We start from the raw sequence: 23,837 nt of genomic DNA, 5'->3' as shown, positions 1-23,837 counted from the left end.
TAACAGTTTTTAACTTTAGGAGCTCCCTTAAGCCTAAATTGCTTTGTGAACAACCTTTATCTTAGCAAAGGAAAATTCTAGGATTAAGGAGGATTCTAGGATTAAGTTTTAGGATTCTTGTAAATACAGGCCCAGGTTTGTAAAGCCAGCTTCTCTCACTCACTGTCAGTCTTTTCAGGGGCATTTTGTGTGCCTCTGCAGATGCACTGTTGATAAATATTAAATATTTTTTCACAGATTAAGCGACCATGCGTGTGTCATTGTTCTGATAATAAGACAGAACTTCTTGTCATTATTTTTCTGAATCCATTCAATAAGTAGTGACATTAAAATGAGAAGTGAAATATATTGTAACCAGCCTGCTAACATGCATAGTATACACACAGGCCTGAAGAGAATTCAACCTTGACTTTCTCTATAAAGTGTGTTGTTATCTGCCAGGTTATTGGCCAGTATGAAGCTTGCATGTGTTTGTGTTAAGACTGAGGTCACTCAGAGGTAAACACAGATCTCTTTCTATGCGTGTTTTCCTGAACTTCAGCATGGAGGTTAGGTCACCGGATAAGACAAAGTGGGTGCCTGTGGGAACAAAGCCAGACCTGAATTTTTCTGCTCGGTCTTGCATGTGTGTTTGGTAGCTTGTGTGTGCATGCATGTATGTGCGGAAGTATACATAAGTGTGTAAGAAGGAGTGCAGAATGTTTTTACAAAATTCCCAGGACTAAAGCACATCTTTGTTTTCCTTTTTAACTGGTTCAGGGTGAAAATAGATGCATTCAATAATGAATTCACCGAATGTTATTTAGCACTGGGTAAAAAATAATAAGGCCCATAAATCCTTATATCCTATTCAAGTACAATGATGGCACTACTTTTTTCCCAAGCTAGCCTTTAGATGACAATACCTCTGCTCAAAAATTGCATTTTTACCAAATAACCTTTCGTGACAAAATGTTCAAAGTTTATAAATGTTTTCAGATTTTATGTAAAAGATTCAAGGCCAATTAATAAGAAGGGCTATACACAACATAGTTCTAGGATTTAGAGGCTTGTAGTGAGATTTCTGAAACAAAACATTTACTAATGAAACATTCTAAATATAACCCATGAAGACAAAGGCTACTAAATGTTACATTTTACCCAAAATAATGATAATTTGATACATTAGCACATCATGACAACTTGTCTTTCTTCTTATGCTTTCATATGCACATTTTTGGATCCTTCTATCAACTTTCCGTGTTCATTCTTACTCTTTAGTCCTTTCTCATTTGTGGTTCAGTTTCTTGTGGTGTTTACTTAGTTCTTTCTCTACAAGTATTTTTTCCTCAGCTCATCCATTTATGGTCCTTACACAGCTGCTCTAGTAGTTAGACCCACCTCTGTTGCACTTCACTGATCAGCCCCCCCAGCATTCAAGCATCTCTGTTTTCATTCTCCTGTTTTCAGCAGGCTTCTTTCTTTGCTTTCTCGTTAAAGTGCTTCACCATGATTCTTCTTGCCACTGGCTTGTTTCTGGATCCTGAACATCAACGTAAAATGACAAATTAGACCTGTTTGAAAATATTCTATTATTACTATATTCCCTGATAGTTCGAGCTTGCTCAGATAAATTAGGATAGTAGGATTTTTCTAATGTTTACAGGTTTAAAGTTGAGGCAAAGCAGGAGAGAATTGCTTTTATTATTTGGGGCAGAGGCTCAGGCTTACCTCATCCAGCCTTTGTCAATGAAGCTCCTCACTGTGTCTGTGGTGCTGATGGAACTATTGTTGACTCCATCACAGTGAGATCAGGCCAACTGTGAAACAAAACACCTCTATTATTAATTGTTCTCTGCGTGAAACTCTAGCAGAGTTGGAAATGTCATAAATTATTCTTTTACTCGTGATCCACAACCATTCTCTATTGATGCCTTCATGACTTATGTTAATGGCAATAAAATACTAAAAGAACTAACTAAAGTCTCAGATTTTAAATTATCTGAATTGTATTTAATGACCAATGAAAACCATAAAATACAAGATCTTTTTTACATGCTTTAGAAGGATCATATAGCTAAACACTCATGTGTTGTAGTTTGAACTTGACCAAAACTATGCTTCTCAGGATTTTTCTCAGTTTGCTGTGTGCATAACTCAGCCCTGTGCAAGCGTACATTATATACATCTTATTTATGAGCCTCTGCAGACCTCAATAAATACTACTGTGTATTGTGTAGGGTGTGTATTGGTATGTGACCTTTACAGTGAAAACAAACATCCTCAACTTCTGTTGGGCAAATAATTTTATGCCATTAGAAAAAAACTGAAATAAGACACAATAGTACAAAATTGTTGATCAGGCATGTTAAGCAATTGGAGCCATTTGTCAGTAGGCCACCAGAAAGCATGTTATTACTGTAGCTTGACCTCAGTCTGCCACAATGCTGGAATGCTGGGAGAGAGTTAGTGAACTGGTATTAATAATTTAGTACTGCAGTACTTTCTCATGATGAAATTAGACTGGAGGGGGTTACAAGATCTTTGGTCTTTGAGAGAATTAGGTAAACAAATAAAATAAAAACACAGAAATATGCATGTTTATTCTAGAAATATCTAATATCAGAGAAATGTTGCATTCCATTTGCAATAAACTCTTCTTCAAGTTCCAAGCTGGAAAAGCAGAGACATCCCATCTTATCTTCCCCAAGATAAGCAATCTGACTTGGGCAGTAACCATTAACTCTGTTAAAGAAAACAGTGGTAACTAAAGTAATCTGAAGTAAAAAGCTGTCAAATAGCTCTTCTTATGGTTAGTATTTTAATTAAAATCAACCAAAGTTTCATGTAATAAATAGGTGCATAATGGCACAAAAGGTAGTGGTGGTGGTTGTGGAGGACCCTAAATGCAGGCAAACGGGAGACAGAGGAGAAGCAAAAAATAAAGATGTTTAATAACACAAAAAGAAATGTACAAAAAACAGAACTGAAAATGAACTGAAAATCATGAAACTAAAAAAATATCCAACAACAAATCAGGAACATGAAGGGAAGACAATGGTAGAATTACAAGGAACAGACCAGAACAGTATTAAGCAACTGAACCCACAATGATTAAAAAACCAAGAAGAGTACTGTGAAGAATTGATGATTGGACCAAGAAACAGATGAGACTAATGAGCAGAGTGGAAGCAGCTGAGAGTCCATTCAGAGAACAGTGGGAATCATAGAAAATAAATGGCAGAACAGGAACTAAACACAGACCAGAAACTAATAGTCAGAACACAAACAGAGCACAGTATAAGAAAGAAACCAACAGGAGACAGGGAACTCAGAAACAAAAAGGAAACAGGAAGTAAAGAGAACAGAGAACAGAAAGTAACCAAAATGAAACCGGAAGCTGCTAATAAGAAACCAAAGACAACTCTGCGTATATATGAGAAACTTAAATCCCCAAACACGATCGAGTCCAACACATAAAGAACAAGAAAATCCCCCAAGCAACGCAGCTTGCAATGCAAATATCAGCTGGCCTGATCACTGGGTGCGAGCTTCATCTAGCCATTGTCCACATGGTACAGATCCAGGAGGTAAATCTCTCCAGGCATTGGTGGAGACCAACCTGCACTGGGAACAAGCTTGACTTTGGCCGAGAATGTGGACATACAGCTCTTGCACTGGTTATAAAATGACAGAACAGCCCCTAAATCGAATCACTTTGGATGGATCAGTGCAATCAAGCACAGTTCAAGCAGAGCAAAGCATTTAGTTTCTGCAACAACAGTACTTTAAGGTACTAGTGATACGCTGATGGTATTGTTCTGTGTTAGTTAACGTGGGTACCATATGAATAAGTGCTGAATGGTCTGTCCCAGCACCAAAACAAGCAGGATTATTGTCAGTGTTTGTTCAAGTGGCTTACCAAGCTCTTTTGCAACTTGGGAGCTAAGATATATTTTTTCCTCTTTGCTTATGATCTTAAGACATGCATGGTGTAACAGCTCTTTGTATTCCAGATGCGTGTTTTGCTTAATATGTGTAAAATGGGTCTTTACAAGAGGGAATTATAGAAATTATCTTGACTGCGTGCATATGTACTTTGTCCGAAAGCCTATTAGTTCGATGCTGAGATTACCAAGGTGCCCTTGAACGCCTCATCACATGAGCTGCGTCAGAGCCGAGTTTGCAGGCTGCTGCTCAGTTGACGCTGCATAAAGACTAAGCAGACATGGAGTATGTTTGTTCCTAGTTTGTGTGCGTTTATGAATAACAAGTAAGTTTGATGCTTTACAGTATGTTTACTGTACTTTCATGCTAATTTATCTGTTAAATGTGCTAATTTACGTTAGCTTTGTAATGTTGATTCACAATGCTGTAGATGCAGTAATGTTATTTGTAGACCGTACTCCGTGCGCATTAATAAACTCACCGAATGTCGAGTTAGAACCTATATTTGTTTATAACACTTTACTAGTGCGGATACATCTACACAGTTCTTCGCTATGTTTATTATGTTGCTAACCACTCGAATTGTGCTGAGACAAATTTATAGCAGATATTAAAGGGTACCTTTTGAGAGGTAATTTAGTGTGCTGTATAGCAATATGTCCGGTTGTTGGACTGTGTTGTTAAAATAATGAGAAAGAACCAGATAATTTAAGTCATCATTTCTCTTTATGTTTCTGCTTAGACCACACACATATACAAATACCTGTACATTTCCTGGATTTGATGACCTGCTGCGTGAAATAAAGCTGATAAAAGGATTCTCTGGTCGGAATCTATCCATAGTGTTTCCATCCTAAACTGAACCACTAATCCAATATTTGAAATTGGTCCTTCGAGCCGGATTTGGGGTTCTAGGACACTATGGAGTCAGCAGCTGATAATCGGCAGCAGGAGTCATCCGTCCGACCCCAGAGAGATCACCGCCTGCCACAGTATTTGGCCCAATATAACGTCACTCTCCTTCCCTCACAACTGCCTTTGGCCCAAGCCTCCTCACCCCTTGTAGGACAACCAGGTCAGGCTCAGTCAACCAGAGGTAAGAGTTTGACAAGTTACCCAGCCTCTGCACACTCACAGCAGTCCTCTCGGTCATCCTACGGACTCCATCTGTTTAAGACCACATCTGATATTCAAACAGCTGCACTGGAGGAACAGATCAAAGTATTAGAGCTTTCTGACTTACAACAGGAAATAGAAGAGGAAAGGAAAGCTGATTTAGAAGCTGCAGCATTGGATGCACAAGCTAGAGAGGGACAGAGGCTACAGGAGGAAGCTTATTTGGCTAAAGAGAGGATGGCTAGAGAGATGGGACGACAGAGACGCTTGAAAAAGTTAGAGAAGGAGGCTCACATTGCCAGTTTCATAAAGTCCTACCTAGCAGAAGTGGATGATGAAGCTTTGTCAATCCCGTCAGCCCCTGCTACATTCTCTGGGCTACCACTACCATCCCATACCATTCAGCGAGCAACTCTTCAGCCACTGGTCACCATTCAGCGACCACCTCTTCAGCCACTGGTCACCATTCAGCGACCACCTCTTCAGCCACTGGTCCCCATTCAGCGACCACCTCTTCAGCCACTGGTCACCATTCAGCAACCATCTCTTCAGCCACTGGCCACTATTCAGCATCCGCCAGTACAACCACAGAATCCTGCACAAACTCAAATACCACCTTCCTTCACTGTTTCTACTGAACAACCATTAACTACAACTGTTCCGCCAGCTAACAGTGTGCTAAGCGGTGTTCCAGTCGCCCTAATTGCTACCTCCTACAGCATCCCTAAACCTACCTTGCCTCTCTTTGAGAGTGGCCAGGAGAGTGATTTTGCTCTTCTCAAGATGGCACTCGATAATTTGATGAATTGTCATCCTCATCTCAGTGAGCATTATAAATATCACACTCCCATATGTCAGCGAGAAGACGGCAGTGCATTCCAAGCAAGATCAGCAGGCGCTCAATCTTCTAAAGGCAGCCTCTGCACGTGTATCTGTCGATGGTACCCAGCGATATGCCACTCCACTGTTACGTCGCCAACCAGTCATCACACTCTGTGTACCGCAAGATGCTGTAATGCCCAACCTTTGCAGCATTGAACGCAGGTTAGCTAAAGATGCTAATCGAGCAGCCTCATACTGTAAGGAGATGGAGAAACTCATTCTGTCCGGCTATGTCGCAGAGATCTCAACAGAGGAGGCATCGGAGTCCACCGAGTCGTGGTACGTATCTCATCATATGGTGCACCATAATGGAAAAGACAGAGTAGTCTTCAACTATTCCTTTTCCTTAAATGGCCTGTCACTGAATGACCAACTCCTGCCCGGGCCTACTCTTGGGGCCACCATGATTGGGGTTCTGATGCGGTTTCGATGTCATGCTGTGGCCATCAGTGGAGATATTAAATCGATGTTTCACCAAATCAGTTTATTGCCCTGTTATAAACCACTGGTAAGATTCCTGTGGCGGGACATGTAGAGGGCATCTGAACCACGTATCTTCCAATGGGAGGTGCTGCCTTTCGGGGCAACATGTAGCCCTTGTTGTGCGGTCTATGCTCTACAACAGCATGTCAAGGATCATGAGCCACCAAACACTCTACTCATGCATGTGGTTGAGCACTCATTCTATGTGGGCAATTGCCTCCACAGTGTGAGCAAAGCTGAGGATGCCAAAGCCCTGATTGACGATCTGCAAGCACTTCTGAGCAAAGGAGGCTTTGAGATTCGGCAGTGGGCTAGTAACATGCCCGAAGTGGTCGCTCACCTACCTTCTGAAGCACAGTCGGCTAGCAGTGAATTATGGCTATCCAAGGCTAGTGATAACCTGAATGAGCCCACACTTGGACTACGCTGGGATTGTTTAAACGACACCTTAAGCTACAAGCCTCACTGCGCTGATTCTTCAGTCTCCACCCTTCGAAACGTCTACAGAGTCCTTGCCAAGTTATACGATCCTTTGGGCTACATTGTGCCATTCACCATGAGATGCAAAGTACTGATCCAGGATATGTGGAAGTCCAACATTTGTTGGGACGATGAGATCCGACCAGTTAATCTTTTGGATAAATGGTTGAGTTGGGTACAGGAGATTCCCACTCTACAAGAGCTCAAGTTGCCTCGACCCTATGCACCAGCAACAATTGTTACTGCCAAAGCAAACCGTCGCATACACATTTTCTGTGATGCTTCGGAGCGTGCCTATGGATCAGTGGCGTACATGCAAACGACAGATGACAATCAGCACATCTATGTCACCTTCCTGTTTGCCAGATCCAGGGTCGCACCCCGTAAGCAGTTGTCTATCCCACGTCTTGAGCTTCGTGTCGCTTTAACAGGCGCACAGCTAGCCAAAGTGATTGAAACTGAGCTTGCAATATCTCCTGATCGCATTACTCTTTGGTCAGATTCCACAATGGTGTTGCAGTGGATAAAATCCAAATCCTGCCGTTACAAAGTCTTTGTGGGGACACGCATCGCAGAAATTCAGAATCTGACAAACACTGACCAATGGCAGCATGTCGACTCTGAGTAATCCCGCTGACGACATTACTCGCGGACTCACTCTGCAAGAGATGGTGCAGGATCATCGCTGGAACAAAGGTCCACAATTCCTCTACCAAGCGGAGACGGTATGGCCTACCATGCCTTCATCTGAGATGGAACCGGACATCACGGAGTTAAGGAAGTCTGCCTTTGTGGGAACTGTTTCCAGCACGTTGTCTACGCAACTTCCTGACCCAAGTATGTTCTCCACCTGGAAAGAGCTTCTACACGAGATCGCTAGCTCCCTGCACGGGCGGCTGATATCAATACTACATCAACCCGCACAGCTGATGATTATGTACAAGCAGAGAAGCTCAAGATGATTGTTTTGCTGAAGAACTCAGAGCCCTCAAGGCTGGAAGAATGCTACCTTCAGACAGTCAACTTGCATCTCTGTCACCGGAATATGACGGAGCAACAGGATTACTCAGAGTTGGTGGCAGGTTAAGGCATGCAGACGGACTGGCTTTAGAGACCATCCACCCTGTTATGTTAGATCCCAGCCACCCTGTAACTAAGCGTTTTATCCAGAACACGGATGAGTCACTACTACACCCTGGTCCGGAACGTGTTCTTGCTGAGCTAGGATGTAGGTTCTGGGTCATACGAGGCAGGGAGGCCATCCGGAAACATCAGCATTCATGTCTGGAGTGCCAACAATGGAAAGCGAAACCAGATGTTCCCAAGATGGCTGATTACCCACCAGTTTGACTACGACTCCATAAACCACCCTTTTATTTAACTGGAGTTGATTGCTTTGGACTTTTCCAAGTGACGATAGGTCGCCACACAGACAAAAGGTGGGGCATCGTCTAAAAATGCATGACAACTCGTTCAGTGCATTTGGAGTTGCTAGAGAGCCTTGATGCAGACGCATTCCTACTGTCGCTGAGAAGATTCATTGCCCGACGTGGCAAACCCTTCGAACTCCTCATGGACAATGGAACCAACTTTGTCGGCAGAGAAAAAGAGTTGCGTGAAGCATTCGCTGCAATGGGCTCTCAACTAAGAGAACAACTTGCTGAACACCAGATATCCTTTCGGTTCAATCCTCCAAGTGCACCTCACTTTGGCGACACATGGGAGAGGGAAGTGAAATCCATCAAGACTGCTCTACGTGTTGTTCTTAAAGACCAAACGATTCCTGAACCAGTTCTGCTAACAACTCTGGTGGAGGTTGAAGGCATAATGAACAATAAACCCCTAGGTTACTTGTTTTCAGATGCTTTGGATCCGGTCACGCCTAACCTCCTCCTTATGGGCCGTCACAACTCATCTCTGCCTCAAGCAGTCTATGACCCCAGTGATCTCAGGAGAAGGCGTTGGAGGCACCGTCAAGTCATTGCTGATGCCTTCTGGTCATCCTTCATCAGTCATTATTTACCAGGGCTACAAGAGCGCAGCAAGTGGAGGAAAGATGGCAGAGCACTCTCGATTGGAGACGTTGTCCTAATCATGGATCAACAACTCCCTTGCGCATTGTGGCCAGTAGGACGGATCTCACAGACCCAGCCAGGGAAGGATGGACGTGTACGTGCTGCCAGTGTACAAGTGAAGGATCGTACCTATGTTCGTCCGGTCGCCAGACTCATACTCCTTCCAGAACTTGAGGACAATGACGAGGAAGCCACCTCCAAATAGACTTTCTTCTCCTTAGTCAACTGCCATGCGGACAGTAACCACTAATCCAATATTTGAAATACTTTGTAATTGTAGGTATGCTTCGAAGTGAAGCAGCTTGTGTGCACATGTATGGATGATCAAAGGTTTGCACATTGAATTAACCAAAAAAAGAGTTGTATTTGCGTGCATGCAGATAATTACTCTTCTTCACCTAAGGCAATGTTCACAGTAGACATTTGTACAGTTAGCTTGTCATGTATACTTCTGGTATATCTATTAAAAACCTGCTATAAATCACTCACAGGAGATGCATATTTAATGGTTTCTTTGCATTCTTCTATTTCAATTAGGTTACTGACAAGTGTTTTTTTTTCCCTTTCAATATATGTTCACAAGACAAACATAGTCTGAATTATATGTATATGTCCAACTGGTTGAACTGGCACAGGTTACTCGTGTAAACCTCAGTGTTCTTTTTGTTTCTAACTGTCACATCCAAGGTAAAGAAAAAAAAGTTGGCAATCATTGCAACTAAGGTGTGTTAATGTAATACAGAGGATATCAAGAGTCTACATACCATAGCTAAAATTTCAAGGTTTTGCAATGTTAATGAATGAGATCAAAATAACTCATCTGAGAAGGCTTGTCACTGTTAATGTGACTAATAACCTGTGCAACTCAACTGAAGAACGCACTTCTAGGTTGTAGTGGGAGTTGGAGTGTACACACCTTCGAACTGGTCTAAGATTAAAATATTACATCAGACCAATTTAAAAAACAACTTTTTAAACACTTAATGACAAGTATCATTGGAATGCTGATTCTAATTTATTAAATATGACTATGTGGTCCTACTGTTGGATGATGCCAAGTACACAACTGGAAACACCTTTGATGAGTGAAGCTCATTCTTTTTTTTCTTTTTTAATTGCGTTATAAAGCCTATGAATCATATAGGTCCTGAAATAATTCCCAAAAAACTAATATTTTAACAAGAATGTGTAGATGTTTTTTATTATGGCTTTTTATTATGGTGTTCTCCTGTGCATAAATAAGCAACACCTTCTTCAGATTTTACACATAAGGCCATGATCTGAAAATATTATTTGACAAGGTAATATAGCAGTCCTACATTTAGGTCTGTTGGCGCCAGTTTTCTTCAAGTTTCGAGTATGTTCCTTCTCAAAAACGCATGATTCAAATCTCAGAAGTGTGCTGACACTCCTGTCTTTCATTAACTACATAAAGACAAGAGTGTTTACAAGAAGCCAAGAAAGAAGTGACATCCTGTTCCTCATTGAGTGCTTGAATTCTGAAGTCATAACATACTTTCAACGTTGCAACAATTTTTTTATGGGGCACAATTTGATCAGGAATCTGAATTTTGCACAAATCTACAGTTGCTTTTTTGAGTCACTTGTCATGCAGCCACTGGTACAGGACTCTTGGAACTCAGGAAGTGGAATAGGTCTCACTCACGGGAAGTGAATGTTGCGGACATTGATGAAGGCCGGGCCATAAAAGTCAGGATGTTGCTAGGAAGCATGTCCTGCGACATCACACGAGTTTGAAGGCCTGAGGGAGGTTCAAACTCCTAACATCTGTGGGAAAACACATTCCTGTGGAGTGAGATCATACAATAAAAACACATTCTGAAATACCACTTTCCCATTTCTGGAGTTTTCCATTCTTTTCACCTGCTTATACAATGGCTTTCCTCCTGAGGGGTGTATTCAAATATCTACATGTTCAGTTTAGCTGTTTACACTATATAACATGAACACACAAACACACAGGTCCTCAATTACTGTGCCCATCCTTAAATCCACTTGTCTTGTTTGCTTTGGATACAAACAAGTGTAAGTTGAGATTAAAATATGGCAGTTTGCCTTTTTCAGGTCAGTGAATTATAATCAAAAGCTGTTGGGACTTGTTTTTGTCATCGTTTTTCTAGCTGCTTTGACCCACATGCAGAAATACATTCAGGAAAACAGGAAAGGTTTTAACAAGTTTATTAAGAAATATTTTGTTGGCTGGGGAAACAGGAACTAGCCGCTGTATTGAGAAGGGATCAATGGTAAATGACAGGTAATATTCTGGGTTGTTGATCTTAAAATATTTTTGTACAGAGGGTGATTAGGAGATCCGCCATGGGGGAGGAGAGGTGAGATGATGGAAAACTCCGGGAGCGCGTCGGGTAAGTGAAAGGTCCAGGTAATTTTGTTTTGCTTCCACTTGAGGTGGAGGTGGCACCAGGTGGATGATCTTGGAGGGGGGCACAGTGGAGGGTGAGCCAGGCTTGTTCAGAGGAAGCCTGAGGAGACTTGAAACCCGAATGCAGCCAACTGAGAAGATAATCCGTGAAGTTCTCTTGCGGAGAGAGAGTCTGGATCTTCTGCATACGCAGACTGGATAAGAAGCTCGGAACTGGAGGTAACCTGGGAAGGAGGGCACGAGAAGGTAAGTACTCAGAAATTAATCACAAGGAGACTTGTCTTGGCCAGCTAGAGTTACCACTGCAGGTTAACACTCAGGCGCCGGAGTGTTAGCAACGTTGGGTACTTAAGCTCCTCTCCTGATGAGGCTGATGGAGAAGACCTGTGGACTCAGCTCCTACCGTGCGTCTGGTGCCATCTAGAGGTTGGATGGGGTTAGTGGCAGGTAAAACAGGTGAACAGAAAGAAACTCCCAGAATTCCAACAGTTTTCTAACCACAGTGTTTGCTACTGTAATCAAATGCTCACATGAGCCATGCTGATGATATTCAACAACTCTATTTGATCCATTAATGATTTTTGCAGTCCTACCTACAGTATACCACGCAGAGAGCCAGTGGCCATGCATGCAAAGGCAAGTGCATTGCTTACTTTGGAAAAACATGTACTTTTTATAGTGGTCATATTTCTGGCAATGCAGATACAGTGAAACAGTTAAACTTTGTTTAACCAAAGTTTAAACTTAAGCATGGCATGCATTTTTATTTAGCTGCTCTTAAGTCAACATCACAATCACATCATAGAATCACTTTTAGAGTGATGGTTAAAGTTAGGCTATTTATTTAAGATTTTCTGCCACAACTAACCTTTCACGGTTAGTTGGTGGGAAAGGGGGCAGAAAGAGAAGGGAGAAGACATATAGTAAATGTTCCAAGGTTGAAAATCAAACCCAGGATAATTATGATGAGGACAGTTGCCTCCACATAGGGTGTGCCCTGTCTAACAACTGAGCTGTGGCTCCCAATCGTTGTTTTTTTTTGCCACAGATAGCATTCAGCATGTGAGCCAAAAAGTTCAGTTTGTGTTTCATGACTTGTGGCAAACTGTAAACAGGACTTCTTACTGCAGTCGTTTAGCAATGCTTTTTATCTTACCACCCTTTCACAAAGACCAGATTTGTAGATTCCCTGTTTAATCATTGTTATTTCTGCAGATTCTTCCACTTAGGCTGGAGATCTCTGCAGCTCCTCTAGAGTTTCCAGGGACCCAATGTCTGCTGCCTCCACAGAACAGCTGAATGCATGGTGAAATTATATCACACAAATGTCGACTCTATTTACTATCATAGGGACCTCTCCAAGTATTGGGCTGCACTGGATTTTTTTAAGGACATACAAGTAAAGAGGTCAAAACACACTTTTCGAATATTCTTTGTAAAAAAAAAAAACAATAACAAAAAGGAATACCATGTCTCCTTTTGCCTCTCTTTTTGAAATAAATCACTAATTTGTGTTTATCAATCACATATAATCCCAATAAGATATATTGAGGTTTGTAGTTCAAAAAAGTTCTAGAGGTGTGAACTTTTGCAAAGCACTGTAAATAGTTATAGACCTCCTATACAAAGCTCACCAAATGTGACAATCTTAGGCCATAACAAAACAAATCTATTTCATTATACCTTGAGGCCTGGTATTCTTGTTTTAAGTTTGATTCAACATCTGCCTTCAGTCCCTAAAACCTAACCTGACCCCAAAGGATCTGCCTCATTCCTGGTACCCTATGTAGACCAGAGTTGTTTCAGCTCTGTGTTGGTTCTGTATAAAACCAGCTGTGAACAAGTTTAAAAATAGAGTTCCATCACAAAGCCATAAGGTCCTTTTAAACACCCTCCAATGCACGTCTAAAACTCCCTCCCTCCAGTGCATTTTATTTATCTACACCGTTTGCTCTGAGCAAATTGATGTCTGTGTATCAACAGCTATACGTTTCTAAAGGCTTTTTGTAACAAAAGTTGAGGGTTTCGATGCCGTTGCTTATGATGCTGCAGATACACACCTTTTCCAGCTGGATCTGCAAACACCAGCTGGAGATATTAAATCACCTGACAATGTTTATAAATGTAGGCCCAAAGGCTGTTCATAAATTCAGTTGAAAATCCATATCACAAATGTTTCTCAGTGTGATGCACCAGGAAGCATCTGGTGTTATTAAAACCCTAAGCAGGCTGAAAATTATTGGAAAATGTTTTCACTGCTGTTTCCGGGATGAAGCTAACATTTTCCTCCCTCTCCTTCAAATTATGGAGATGTGGTTACATTCTTTTAGTTGTTCTAGTTGGCCTCTATAACCCCTTCTTTCCTGTGGCTGATAGTTTCAGTTTTACATTAGGAAGCTGTTAGTTTTCAAGGTTAAAACTATTTTCATATAAAGAAAAAAATCTAATCTAATCTAAGGCAAATGAACACTAAGTTAAAAGCAGATTCTGTTTACTCTTAATAAACCCACCAGAGATATAAACACTGAACTTTTTTAAAAAAAAGGTTAAAAAACAAAACAACTGGACTTCCGTTCTTGGAGCTGAAGAAGTTTTGCTCTTCATCCAAAGTGCTTTCTCAGTTCAAAGCTGGTGAGGGAGAAGTTCAAAGCTTTTAAGCTGTTTGGGATGTGTCGTTCTGCACATCTAAATTAACACGCAGATTAGACTCCCCTAACAAAAGGGCGTCATTAATAATAATAATAATAATAACAATCATAATAAAACATTACATTTGTATAATGCTTTTCAATACACTCAAAGACACTTTACAGGAATAAAACAAAGTAATAAGAAAATCAGAGCGCTTAAATACATAACATTGGACAATAAAAAAAGTCAGGATTAGCAAAAGATAAGCAAAAGCATAAGAATGAGAAGCAGTTGTAAAAAGGTGAGTTTTGAAATGTGATTTGACTGTTGATAGGTCTGTACAGTCACAAATGTATTTGGGGGAGGGTTCCAGAGGGTGGGAGCAGCTATGGAGAAGGCTGTATCACCCCAGCTTCTATGCTTGGTTCTCAGTGTTAAAGACAGCAGGTTGGCATCAGAGGAGCGGAGGCTGTGTGAAGAAGTGTGATGATGGAGCAGGTTGGGGGGATAGCAGGGGGCCTGTTTATGGAGGTTTTTGTGGGTAGGATGGAGAACATTGAAATTAATGTGTTGGGGGACAGGAGTCTGGAGAACTGGGGTGAGCAGCAGAATTTTGTATGTCCTAAAGTTAATTGAGGACTTTGGATAATGAACCATAAAGAAAGCTGTTACAGTAATCAAGTCTGGATGTGATGAAGGCATAGATGAGAATTTCAGCCGCAGACAAAGGGAGTGACGGGCAGAGACAAGCAATATTTTTGAGATGGAAGAAGGCAGTTCTTGTAATGTGGCTGACGTGTGTTCGAAAGGGAGTTTACTGTTCAAGATAACTCCAAGGTTGCGGATATGAGTGGAGGGAGACAAAGTTGTGTTGTCAATGGTGAGACTGAAGTTATGGGCGTTTTTGGAAAAGTATTTGGGACCAAAGATGAGGTTGTCTGATTTATCATAGTTGAGTTTGAGGAAGTTTGAGTGCATCCATGATTTTATCTCAGGGATGCAGTTGGTCAGGGTGGAGTGAGCCATGGAAATTAAAACTATGGTGGAGTATGATGTAACCAAGGGGGACCAGGTAGATGGCAGAAAAGCAGTGGAGGTGTGGTTTTTGATGCTGATGAACTGTTGTCCATTTGTGAGATGACCCTAACCCTAACCTTTTTTGCATTTATCATATCCTAGATGACTGAGAATTTTCACCAGCACTAAATACTATTTTGGTGTTATGGAACCTAGAAGCTACATATGCACATATCCGAGCAGTGGTATCTAAACGTTTAGCCATGTGGGCCCATATCTTCAAGATCAAACCACTCACTTACCACAAAAATTGAAATATGTTTCAATTAAAAACTCCATCCATCCGTCCATCTTCTATACCCGCTTCCTCCATAAAGGGTTGCGGGGGAGCTGTCTCCTGTCTCCAGCTGTGTACGGGCGAGAGACGGGGTGCACCCTGAACTGGTTGCCAGTCCATCGCAGGGCAACACACAGGACAAACAACTATTCACACACCCATTCACACATAAGGGCAATTCAAACAGACCAATTAACCTAACACTCAGGTTTTTGGACTGTAGGAGGAAGTACCCGGAGAGAACCCACGCATGCACTGGCAGAACATGCAACCTCTGTGCAGAAAGACCCCAGCCAGGAGTCAAACCGAGAATCTTCTTGCAGCAAGGCAACAATGCATTAACTGAGCCACCGTGCTGCCCCAATTAAAAAATTTAAACAATGAAATAAATATCGGATATTTTAATGAAACAAACAAAAGTAGGTTGATTTGTGTAGAAAAAGCATGCAAATCACTGTCATGACACCCTGAAGACATCTTCAAGTATAAACTACTCTTCTAAAATTGAATTTTGGAAAGAAAGAAAGCAAACAAGGAAGGACGCAAAAGAGAAAGTAAGGGAGGGCACAATGAATAAAGAAGAAGGAAGTAGTAGTTAATATTATAGATTTATTAAATTAAGGAGGTTGCACTACACTCTAAAAAGCAGCTACTGGATCAGCTGAATGTGGCACGTCAGTAGGGAGTTTCAATGTCTGGTGCATTTGATTAACAGCGGTGGGAGGTCTGGCACAGGGGGGCCGATTTTTATTATTTATAGGAGGCAGCAGTTCCTAGTGGGACGGACATACAGACGATTCATCCTCAAGAGCGAAATTCACATATCCACAGGCAGCACATAGAAATGCATCCACAGACACAATAAATAATCATAAAATAGTATTTAAAACACAAGGAGCATATAAAATAACACACTACTCATGCAAGTGTAAACTGTGATTATATTTGTCATTATTTTTAAAGGCGAATCAATAGGGCTGGGGTTTCTACTTAGTCATAATCATTACATTTTTAAAGAAGGAAAATGTTTCAACACAAAACTTCACATAAAAGCAAAAACAGTTGTGTTTATAAGAATGTTTATACAGTTGCCATGACAGTGAGCTGTGGGACTGAGAAAACTGAAAAGGCAAACACTGCTTGCTTATGATATAAATCAAGATCCACCTGGCACAAACCCACAAGAGACCCACAAACATACACATATAAATGCACACACACACACACGAGCATGTCTAACATTTGTCAAGTGTATGATAATCATATTGCACTATCTAAAATACATCAGCCTCTTACCCAACATGCTTCTGCAACATGATAGACAGAAGGAGAACCAGGTGTTTATGGACTCTATTACACACACACACACACTAGGTCACAAGCAACCAAAGTGGATAATAATATTAGAAATCATCCAAATTTATTCCAATAAAGAGAAAGTAAAACACCACCTATTAAAAATTTAAATGGCAAGAAAACAGGATTCTACATGAGGAACCAGTTCAGAGTGTATAATCAAAAGTAGCCCCTGAATTGGGGGCCAAAAATGTTTTTAAAAGATCCTCGAGTCAGTTCCTTTTATTTATAGGGACATACTATGCATAGAGTAAAAAAAGGAGTGGGTAGCCAATAGTTACCCAATGTTCTAAATAATATGAACCCGGTCTGAGGGCAAATTACATTAACTTATTTACTTCAAGTTATGCAACATCCCTGTCATGTCTTATTTCTGGATGGAAATGTAGTGACAACAAGGTGTGGCTGCTTGGAGTTACAGGCTGCTTCATGCTGTAGCACAAAGACTCATGTGACTGACTCGTACTCGTCGTCTTCCACTTATCCGGGACGCGGGGCAGTAGACTCTGCAGAGACACCCAGACGTCCCTCTCCCCAGACACCTCTTCCAGCTCCTCCGGGGGGAGCCCAAGGCTTTCCCAGGCCAGCCGAGAGACATAGTCCCTCCAGCGTGTCCTGGGTCGTCCCCTGGGCCTCCTCACGGTGGGACGTGCCTGGAACACCTCCCGAGGAAGGCATCAAGGAGGCATCCGGTATAGATGCCCAAGCCACCTCAACTGGCTCCTCTCGATGTGGAGGAGCAGCGGCTCTACTCCGAGCCCCTCTCTTCACCGGAGTGTCCAAAACATGTGGCCGAAGGTCTAATGATACGACAACAAAGTCGATCATTGACCTCCTGCCTAGGGTGTCCTGGTGCCAAGTGCACTGATGGACACCCTTATGTTTGAACATGGTGTTCATTATGGACAACCCATGACTAGCACAGAAGTCCAATAACAAAGCACCACTCGGATTCAGATCGGGGAGGCCATTCCTCCCGATCACGCCTCTCCAGGTGTCACTGTCATTTTCCACGTGGGTGTTGAAGGCCCCCAGCAGAATAATGGAGTCCCCAGGAGGGGCACTATCAAGCACCCCCGACAGCGACGCCTGGAAGGCCTGGTACTCAGCACTACCGCTCGGCCCGTAGGCCGAAACGACATTCAGAGACCTGTCCCCAACACGAAGGCGCTGGGATGCGACCCTCTCATCCACTGGGTTAAACCCCAACACAAGATGGCTGAGCTGGGGGGCAACAAGCAAACCCACCCAAGCCCGGCGCCTCTCCCGGTGGGCCACTCCAGAGTAGAAGAGAGTCCAGCCCCTCTCAAGGAGATCGGTTCCAGAGCCCACGCTGTGCGTGGAAGCGAGCCCGACTATTTCTAGTCAATATCTCTCGACCTCCCGCACAAGCTCAGGCTCCTCCCCCCCAGCGAGGTGACATTCCACGTCCCTAGAGCCAGCCTAAGTATCGGGCTGCTGAGGTCTCCAACTTCGTCTGCCACCCAATCCTCTTTGCACCGGTCCCTCGTGGTTCCCCCCGCAGGTGGTGGGCCCACTGGGGGATGGCCTCGCATCTCTCATTTGGGCTTGGCCCGGCCGGGTTCCGCGAGGAGCAACCTGGCCACCAGGCGCTATCCGGCGAGTCCCGACCCCAGGCCTGGCTCCAGGGGGGGACCCCGGCTCCATCGTACCGGGCGATGTCACATGCCTCGATGTACTAGTCCTCATGTGACTGAGTCATTCTATAAATTGTGTTATAATTGTTTCTACAGTTATGCTTTGTTTGGACCACAACTGTTTGTCGGTCTTTGATGAGGTTTCCTCTGTTTGTATGACCAAGAGCTATTTAAGCAGCCATTATTCACTGCTCACTAAATCTCTGTCAAGGTTTGGGTGAAATAGATGTCATAAAAAGTGAAAATTAAACAAATATAACATAAATACAAAGTCAGTGAGTAATTTTCGACCGCTTATTCCATAGTGGGTCCCACAGTCCAAAGACATGCCTGTTAGGTTAATTGGTCACTCTAAATTGCCCTTAGGTGTATGAATAAATAAATACAAATATTGTTAGAAATTATTTAAATTTAGTCTTTCATGTGTTAGTCAGGTTATAACAGGATGGAAGTTGCAGACAGGAACCTGTCAGCTGCATGGTGAATAGAAGGATTTAATAAAGACAAAATAATCTTACAGCAGGGCACAAGAAGTGCAAGACAAGGAACCAGGTAAAATATAACAAAAGCCAGCAGTAATCATTGGATACAAGCGAGCTTAAATAGAGAGGAGGTAAGATCAGTGACATGGAAACCAGGTAAGTTTCATCAGGAGAATGCTGAACAGCTGAGGGAACTGAGGGAAGGAGTCTAATTAAAACAGAAAACAAAGACCTGCCCAAAACATACAAGGGACTACAAGTCTAACACTAATTTAAGAGAATACATTAAAATCACAGAGCACAAGACATAAGAATGAAGCTTAACACAAAGGAACAAACCAATATGACAGGACCTAAAAAGTAATGAACACAGGAACGGAAGCCTAAAACAAACATCAGAACCCCAAAATGATCTGAATTAACGTACCATGGATCATTACATTGTTTAATTTATACACACACACACACTTCTATAAATGTTTATGTTTTCCTATGTATTTACAGTCAGGACTTCATTTATTTGTTTTATATGACCACCTTTGTGCTACAGTCTACTTCCAGTGTTTACAAATTGATCTCACCATTTTTACTAGATAATCCTGATTTCTAATTAAATTTGTTTTACTGCAATGTCTTGATTTTACCTTGTTCAGCATTTTGAGGGTAATTTGTGTTTGAAACGTTCTGTGTAAGCAAGGCTTTGCCAAGTTTAGTTATTAGTATGCCACTGAATTATGTTACATGTCTTGATAAAAGACATTTATGCAAATTCACATGAAATGATTCACTTGTAATGTGATCTGTAGACCACTGGGTTGCCCAAGTAAGGCATGCAGAGCAGAAGCAGCCAGCTGGGTGAGGAACTGATATGGGAAACTCAGTCAGGAAGGCCATCAGCTGATATCAGATCAGAGCCAAACTTCCTGTGCTCCTCTCAGGTGACAGAGAGGCCCAGGTGGAAAACAAAACACACTCTAGAGGTCCTAGTTAGAAACTGGTGCTCTGGTTACGAGAATTTTTCTCATGTTCTTTCTTGAGTTCAGTCACAATATAAATCTTTGACTCTGTTTTCTCTCCATGTGGTGACCCCACATGGAGTCTGTCCAAGTTTGTTTCACTGCTGTGGGTCTGATACCAAAAGGTCACAGGTCAGCAAGTTCAGGATTTATTTATTGTTTTTATTTCTCAAACATACCCAAACTTTACTGTTTATTTTGAGAAAAATAAGAATCCACAGTTTGTTTTCACAAATAGAATAAAGGTTTTACGTATCACAAACTGTGTTTTAAGGAATCTGTAATTATTGTATAAAATTCCACCCTAGATTGACTAGTCCATAAAACTGATTCAAAAGGTAATGCTGATCTAAGAAAAAAATTACTTTATGTAATTTAAAAAAGGTAGAGAAACATTTCATAAATTTCGAATTTGTTTTTAAGAATCCATAGTCAGTGTAGACTTATATCAGGTTTATATAATCACCAATATTTGATTTCAAAACAAAGATGATCAAGCTTAATTAATGAACTTAATTAACTCTGCCATTGTTAGCAGATGTTTGTTACCTAGTTGTGGTTTTCTCAAAGTGCTCACAAATAGTTTGTATGTTATATGTTGCTGTTTCATTTCTCCAATGCTGGCAAAAAAGATGTGAAGATTATTAGTCTACTTCGGAGACACAAAAGACTCAAGTACAACTTCCTTTCTTACTTCAAAATAAAGGTCTTAAACATAGATCCAACTGCGCGTCAAGACTAAAATGCCCACTTTTATAGTTTGGGTTTATTATAATAGCCTAGGCTAACATCAACAGAAAATATTACATGCAGAGACCAACTGGATGGACATCACTTTGTTGAGAAATATTGTGGCATTTTAAAAATCATAATATCTCATGCCATGAGATCTTGTTAAATGCCTAATGTTCATGTTTCTCTACATCTGTCTTTTAAAGAAGACAGAACCAAAGTTAATTGCAGTGCAGTGAAAAAATATTTTCATCCTTAGAGATTTCTTCTGTTTTTGCTTTTCAGTCATACCAACATGTTTCAGATCATCACCAATGTTTTATACCAAGCAAAAATAACGTGAGTGAACCAAAAATGCAGTTTTATTTCATTTATTAAAAGAAAAAGGCTATCCAAACCAAACTGTTAAGAATAGTGAAACGAGACAGGTGAATGAAAAATGAGCAATTTTCACTAAACATGAAAAAAATTAAGAACTTACAGAATATAGAATCCAGGGATAATTCTCAGGAGTTTCACAGGAGAACCACAAGGAACAAAGAAAGAGACTGCCGAAAACAACAGGAGGATCTGACTCTGCTTGGGGGAACCAAGAAATGTTTATACCGTGGAGCTTGATTAGTGGAATGCTAGACAGGTGAGTTAATTAGCAGATGAGAGGCAGCTGGGTAGTGCAAGGAGCTGAGACACTGACACTAATTATAACAGAGAAAGCTGAACTAAATACAAAGAATGTACAAACCAAAGGGAAATTATACTAGCATAGGAGTCTTGACCAAAAGGCACAGAGAACAGAAACACAAAAACAAATAAGAAACCCAACACAAAGGAATAAACCGATATGGCAAGACCCAAATCATTCAAAACGAATCTCCTGTAATGATCTGGCTTACAGCAGATCTGAAGAAGTCTCTGACTGAAGATACTCTGTTGTTGAATGACAGTCTGATGAAAGGGTTTGGAAAGGGTTGCAAAGCCATATTTAAAGCTTTAGCACTCAAGCGAACTACAGTGAGAGCAAGTATCCACAAATGACAAGAATGCATGGACTACTCATCCATGAGGTAAAAGAAAAACAACTTCTAAGGACTTCACTTGCTTGAATTAATGTCAAGATTCATGTTTCAAAATAAGGAAGAGACTGGGCAAAGTAAAATCCATGAGAAGGTTCAGAGGCCAGAACCACTGCTGACCAAAAAGAAAACAAAAGCACATCTCACATTTGTCAAATAATAAAATAAAATAAAAGTGGAACTTCCTGGAAGGTGTGCGTCCCATTATATCTGGACTAAAACTAAAATAGCATTTAGGTGAAAGAACATAATATCGACAGTCAAACATGGTAGTGGTAGGGTGATGCTCTTTGACTGCTTTGCTACTCAGGATCTTTGACCAGTTCACACAACTGATGAAACCACAAGAGCTGTTCTCTTGCTGAAAGTATTGCAGGAGATCAGTTTGGGCCCTTAAGCACATGAACACTTGGGCTATGCTTTAAAACAAGGATTAAAAGCACACCAGCAAGTCTGTCTATACATGGCTAACAAAGGAATCAAGGTTTTGAACTGGCCTAGTCAAAGTCCAGACTTTGACCTAGTTGAGATTCTGTGGCATGAGCTCAGAAAGGCTGTTCATGCTCACAACCACTACCATGTGGGTGAATTAAAGAAATGCAAAATTCTTCCACAGCAATGTAAAAGACTTGCTGCCAGTTATCAAAAATCCTTAATGGCAGCTATTGCCTCCAGCGGTGGCACAAGCAGTTATGAGGTTTAGGGGGCAAGTAGTATTTCCACATAGGGCCAGGTTGTTTTGGATTGAGGTTTTTCCTTGATAATAATAATCATCATTATTTAAAAGCTGCGATATGTATTTACTCAGGGTTGTTTTCACACCACTGCTTTAATGTCTAATAAACTGTGAACACGCAGTTACAGTTGTACCAATCATGTTGTACAAAAACAAACTCTCTGTGGGATAATAAAAAAACTAATGGGTGTGTGGGGTTCCCCAAACGCATGCAACATGTTAAGAGTGTTGGCAGTTTTGCTAATTATAAGGCAGCAAGCAGGGAGCCAAAGGTCAGGGGTGAATAGCTCATGGCCTCCTGCATGTGTGTAAGTGGTCTTAAATCAAGTATATATGTTTTCATGTGTGTAGTGCAATGAATGTGGCCTCCTCCTTGCCTTCTTCAACATCTGAATGGGGGCTAAAGGTTATCCCAGCAGTCCCTATAGGATACAAGAGGGCAGACACAAGTGTGAAAACCAATGGCCAGTGATAAATTATTTGAGGTAGCAATAGCACTTTCTATGTCTTTATTTAAAAACAAATTTTGGAATTTACTGAAAGATCATTTTTAGGTGTTGCCCCATGAATATTTCCAATAACGTCTCTTGAAACGGCACTCATGCCTCTGACACTGCCTAAAAGCTTCCCTTCATACTCTCTTCCTCTTTCTATCATCGTCTGTTTCTTGTCATCCGATTTTTTGTTTTCCTCCTATTCCCCTTACCACAAAGGCTGTTATGTAAAAATCAAAGAAAGACGACGCCTTTAGGTAAAATGAGCACAAGGGAAAAAATTTAACATAGTCAAACATACTGGCACAGAGACGAAGAGAGTGAAAATAGGATACAGTAAATAAAGAGCTCCAGAGAAGCAGAGATCCACTCCTAGTCGAGCTATTCTTCCCATTGGCTGGTACTCTGTCCAATTAGAATCCAGGGGAGGAGCACTTCCTGTCTAATCATGCAGAGAACAGGAAGGTAGGGGGGTGCTCCCATGTGGATCTGTGTGTATTTGCACCATGGAGTATTTTTTGTGCCTCATTCAGGTACACAGTAAGCATGCATACTGTTCACATGTGCATATAAGGGGACTTTGGGTACAGATTGTGTACATGATGTGATATGGCCCTGAAACCGCGGTTGGGGATGAGGGAGTTTCAGATGTGAGAGTTTTACAGGGATTTTATATTATTGAGAAAGCAAGTTTATTATATAAATAGTAACCTCATAAACTAAATGGGGAAAAAGCATTTATGTGTACCAAAGTGCAGTTTTCTCTCTTTATTACCCGAGAACTTTGTTTGAGTTCGTTTTGTTATGTCATACAAATAAACATCATATCCGCTGGCCCGCCTTGATTGATTTAAGATACAGTATTATAAGGTATTCCATTTTTACTGAGAACTGGAAATTTTCAAGTTTGAAGTTAGAGAAATTAAGATAAAACTATGTAA

General features: G+C 41.3%; 2 protein-coding genes across 7 annotated transcripts in view; one reads left to right on the top strand and one right to left on the bottom strand.

The window, feature by feature from the left end:
- The window catches only part of LOC124883254, a 40,897-nt gene that overhangs the window by 1,583 nt on the left and 15,477 nt on the right, over nucleotides 1-23,837 (bottom strand). The window contains exons 1-4 of one of the 3 annotated variants that reach the window (XR_007042129.1): nucleotides 11,665-16,862; nucleotides 10,630-11,588; nucleotides 1,711-1,799; nucleotides 964-1,522 (exon numbers count right to left, since the gene is read on the bottom strand). The gene's annotated coding sequence lies outside the window, so the exon portion shown is untranslated. Of the gene's footprint in view, nucleotides 1-963; nucleotides 1,523-1,710; nucleotides 1,800-10,629; nucleotides 11,589-11,664; nucleotides 16,863-23,837 lie in introns of those variants that run through there. The other 2 variants (XM_047390266.1, XM_047390265.1) reach the window with 2 other exon arrangements.
- Nucleotides 1-23,837, top strand: part of LOC124883256 (ninjurin-2-like) — a 44,223-nt gene that overhangs the window by 8,758 nt on the left and 11,628 nt on the right. The gene's annotated exons all lie outside the window — the stretch shown is intronic.

Source organism: Girardinichthys multiradiatus, chromosome 17, assembly GCF_021462225.1.
Source record: "Girardinichthys multiradiatus isolate DD_20200921_A chromosome 17, DD_fGirMul_XY1, whole genome shotgun sequence".
In the NCBI taxonomy this organism is placed as follows: domain Eukaryota; kingdom Metazoa; phylum Chordata; class Actinopteri; order Cyprinodontiformes; family Goodeidae; genus Girardinichthys; species Girardinichthys multiradiatus.
The sequence above is the reverse complement of the archived record's forward strand: the minus strand, read 5'-3'. Positions and strand labels throughout refer to the sequence as shown.